Below are 4782 nucleotides of genomic sequence, written 5' to 3' on the forward strand. Positions count from 1 at the left end.
TAATTCTTTGTTGTGACCGCCTGCTGCTAACATTCTAACATCTTGAACATCTATGAGTCTGATCCCCAAAGTGCCGCTAGCAGCCCCAGTAATTTTCACAACCAAAAAAATCTGTACCCCTGTTTCTGAACACCCTTGTTTGGGTGGTGGTTTGACCCCTCCCCCATTGAGAACCATGACACTGTGGGAAATTTAAAAAAATACAAACTTGTGGTTTAGGTCGAAGAATGTGCCCACGGTGGCAGAGCCAGCATCTGGCTCAAGGTCTAACTCCACAGCTTGCTTTCCTCCCTGCCTGCTTTCCTTCCAGTCACATGGCAGGTCCTCTGAACTTTACAGTTCTGAATTTTCTCCTTTTCATCAACCTCCTCCGAAAGAACAAGCCTGGTTGGTTTGTTCAGTGGGAAACAAACAAACAAATAATAAAACAAAGGACAGAATATTTATGTGAAAAAGACTAATATGTATAAAACAACTGCTTATTGGCACCTGACACAGTTCTGTTACTATCCTGTAAACAAGGATCTGGGCAGTGGAACTAAAGGGACTGGACAGCTGAGGTGGGAAGGAAACTTACTTTTCATCATTGATTATTTGTACTGTTTGAATTCTTTATTTTGTGCAAATATTTTTTAATTTAATAAAATGGTAAATTTAAAAAGCGGTTGTAGATAAAATTTATGTTATATATGTTTCACCATAATCTAAAAAAGCAATGGTAAGATTTAACATCTAAAAAACTGGATTCATTACAACACTTCTCTTCCCTCTCATTGGCTACCTTTGGCTGTTTGATCTTATTTCTTTGCCCATTCTTCCTTTTGTAGTAGTGACTTTGGGGTTCATTCTCTATTTTTCATAGCACTGTTGTCACCTAGCATGACCCTCCTCCAGGCCGTTGGCATAGCCCTGGTGGAGGAATTTTACCTGATCCCTGCTTTGCCACCAACTATGTACACCTACCAACTATGGTCCAACCCCCCACCTTGACATAATTTGACTTGAGCCACTTTTCCATGCCCCTCTCCTCTATTCAGAAGTCATTTCCTGCAGAGCTCCCCTCAGAGCCCCTTGGGCAGATCTGCCCAAGATGTGAGCTATGACAGCAGGGCCCCAGGCCCTCTGCTCCAAATCTAGCTGAGAAACTGCATTTTTCTGTTTAAAGCATTGGGATTCCCCAACATTTTCTTTGAGCAAAGAACTCCACAGCAAAATAGCATCACTGTCATCTTCACCATCATCATCATTGTAAATGTAAGAAAAATCCAAACCTGTAGAGAATTTTTATAAGAGTTTATTTGAGCCAAACTGACAACATGCTGAGGTGCAAGATCTCAAATGCTCTGGAGAATGACAGTTTTGCAGGCGTTTTTACACATTTAAAATTCAGGGGAATGTAAGGAAGACGACATGAAGGGGGCAGAAAGCAAGGATAGTTGACAAGATTATGTGCTCCCTTGGGGGTGGTTACACCTCCCTCTAAAGAGTCTGAAAAGAGAATTACTCTGGCATTTCAAAGGTGTATTGGTTTAGATGCACAAGAAAAATGGTCAGGGCTTGTTTAAGACAAAGATAAACCTTTTTATAGACTTGGGGGGTGACCACCCACCATGACCTGCACAGTTAGGTATTTATGATTTATTACAGCAGCGATTTTGCTTCCACAAGTCTCCCTTTTGGTCATAAATCAATCAGAAGAATGCACTGATGACCAGCCCTTCAGTCAGGTAGTGTGGTTTCACAGCAATGGGAAGGCTTATTCCTAGGACTTCTCAGTATCAATGCTGTCTTGTTGAAATAATAGATCACTGCGGATGGAACAATAGCGTAATTATGGCATGCGAGTTCAGGCCCAATTTTCCCAAAAGAGAAAAGCAAGTAAATGGAAGGCAGTCAGGACTATGGCCTTCATTGAGAATAATCACTCTGGATCCTGTGAGCTATCATGATCTGAGTTTTGCCATCAGTCTAATTTTTCTTTTTTTGTATTTTGCATCTAGTATAACATTTATATAAGTCATAAACAGTATTAACGGTATCTTATACATGTTCAGTAATCATAAGCAGTTGGACTATATAGAAAAGCCCTAAGAACAAGTATAATTTATTATAATGAACTAGAGGCCCTGTGCACAAAGATTTCTGCACTCGGGGGGTCCCTCAGCCTGGCCTGGGCCCACTCGCAATCTGGGACCCCTCGGGGGATGTGCACCTGCTGGCTGAGGCCTGCTCCCTGGGTGATTGGGTCTAAGATGGCAATCAGACATCCCTCTGGCAGCGTGGCAGCCCTCAGGGCATGTCCACTTGCCAGCGGGGAGCAGACCTAAGCTGCAGTCGGACATCCTTAGCGCTGCTGAGGAGGCAGGAGAGGCTCCCACCGCCAGCGCTGTACTGGCAGACATCGGCCTGGCTCATGGGTGAGGGTCTGATGGCTGTTTGCAGGCTGGCCACAGCCCACAGCCACCCATACTCCCAGTGGAGGCTGGCTGGAAGCAGGTATCTGGGATTTATTTATCTTCTATACTTGGAACTTTGTTGCCTTTAGCGGAGGCCACAGCAAGCCAGGGCAGGTGAGAAGCTTGGCTTCCTCCATCACTGGGGCAACCAAGCCTCCTGCTTGCTCCAGCTCCGTGGCTGCCAGCGGCCATCTTGGTTGGGTTAATTTGCATATAGTCGCTCTGATTGGCTGGTGGGTGTGGCTTGGGGCGTAGCAAAGGTATGGTCAATTTACATGTTTCTCTTTTATTAGATTAGATATCGTTAGCTGACAGGTAAAGAAAATTAAATAGTTTCTGAATTCACTATCAATCTGTAAGGATACCGGCCTGGCAACATCTTGGGTAGCTGTCTACTTCTGTTGTCAGTAGCTACGCACACTTGAGGAGTCTTTGAAGGAGTTGTAGGTGGAGGTGCCAGAGACAGGGGTAGATGTCCATTCACAGTTAGGTGCCTAGGGTCCCTTTCAATGAGGTTGGCGAATATCTTTTATGTCCCTTCCAATAAACAAAATATCTTAGTGCCAATCAATGATCTTTAAGTTTCTGCCTCCTGGGAGCTCACTGTGAAAGGAAGCAATACCAACTTGGCATTTTCTTGAAGTGACTTGATCAAACCTTGACAATAGTGTACACAAGCATGTCAAACTTGCGGGCCTACTGGCTGCGAGTTTGACATGCTTGCTTCTCCTTTCAATGTTGTCAGCTCCTAAGTTCCTTATGTGAGAAATCTTCCAACATTCATCTAATTTAAGTTCAGCCTTAAAGCACTATGATGCATGAAGGAAGGCAAAAACTGAAAAATGGGGTTTGCCAGGGAGCATTGAAGAACCAAGTGGCTGTCCTGGATTGCCCATAGTCCTGACATTCATTTAATTTACAACCATTGTTTACCCATACAATCTACGCTAGGAGTTTTTTTAAATCATTTTTTAAATAATGCTTCCCATGCAATTTAACATAAAAGCAAATCTTTTGAGGTGTTCCAGGGACCCTCTGGGACACCGCAAAGTTATTCCTAAGTATACTGAAATTTTTAACCCTTAAAATCTCAATTTCTAAGGAAAACTAAGAAGTAAGCAATTGGCATTCTTTAGTTTGGCAGATTTATAAAGACATTCTATAACCGCTAGAAACATAGGCTCTTTTACTGTAAAATACATTTCATAATTTTAGGAACATATGCATCCTCAACAACAACAAAACAGAACAAATTCAAATTTATCTTTTCATTTCTTTGTAATAAGAATCCAAACATAGGTAAATTATGTTCACCATTAATGATAATTTTTTTGTAAACCTAGGTAAAATAAAGACAGGTCTGTCTTACTTAAACCAAATTTAAACTAGTTTTTATTAGCTAGGATTAATTTTAGAGCATGTGATCATGAACAGGTTTTGAGTTAGTTTCTAATTTCTGAGAATTTTTAGACTACTCAATCTGTATAAGGGCCTGCCTTTAAATCAATTAATTTTAACTTATTTAATTAATTTTAACAGTACTATCTGGAGGTAGAAAATTATCTCACATTTACAACACACACACACACCTTTTAGTCATGAGAAAAACTCACTAATTTATTGAAAACAAAACAGCTGAATTCAAATTTTATTTTGGCAGTTGGGATAAGAAGACCAAATTTGTAGCTGGCCCTGACAAGTAAAGTTCCAAAAGACCTCCCCCTTTTAAAATAAGGTCAGCTGTTGTTTTTTGCTTGTTTGCTTGCTTGCTTGTTTGTTTCTTTTAAATATGGAACGCTTCAGAAGGTGCATGCCATCCTTGCTCAGGGATCATGCTGATCCCTGTATCATTCCAATTTTAGTATAAGTGCTGCTGAGGCGAGCACAGGTCAGCTGTTTCTGGTACCTCAAAAAATTGGGTTGCTACCTAAACTACATCATAGGTGATCCATTTATCTAAAATTTTTGAAGCTTCAAGAGACCAATGAAATATGCTTTGCTTTCATCCTGCCTAAGTTTATAGCTAACTTTTTCTAATTGTGCATAAGAAAGATGAATTTAGAAGTATCAAAGCATCTTCATCTCAGCCATCTTCCTGCAGAAGCATCAATGGACGGCTTTTTAGCCTCAGAGACATGACTTCCCATGTTAACTTTAGTTCTACTTTGCGATCTCTAGAGTCTGAAAAAATTCTAGGAAAAAACAGCCCTTACATGCTTGCCTCTGGATGAGCCGCATGCCATGAATCTCCCTAGCCTAGAGGACCACTTCCCGCCCTAGAGGAAATTTTTCCTCAGGCAACTCCACACAGATTCTTTTTTTTTTT

General features: G+C 41.2%; 1 long non-coding RNA gene across 1 annotated transcript in view; it reads right to left on the reverse strand.

The window, feature by feature from the left end:
• Positions 1-1347: 1347 nt before the first annotated feature.
• Positions 1348-4782, reverse strand: part of LOC102753795 — a 4697-nt gene continuing 1262 nt past the window's right edge. The window contains exons 2-3 of the long non-coding RNA XR_435921.2: positions 2876-2959; positions 1348-1808 (exon numbers count right to left, since the gene is read on the reverse strand). This is a non-coding gene — a long non-coding RNA (uncharacterized LOC102753795). The remainder of the gene's footprint in view (positions 1809-2875; positions 2960-4782) is intronic.

Source organism: Myotis davidii, unplaced genomic scaffold, assembly GCF_000327345.1.
Source record: "Myotis davidii unplaced genomic scaffold, ASM32734v1 scaffold623, whole genome shotgun sequence".
Classification (NCBI taxonomy): Eukaryota; Metazoa; Chordata; class Mammalia; order Chiroptera; family Vespertilionidae; genus Myotis; species Myotis davidii.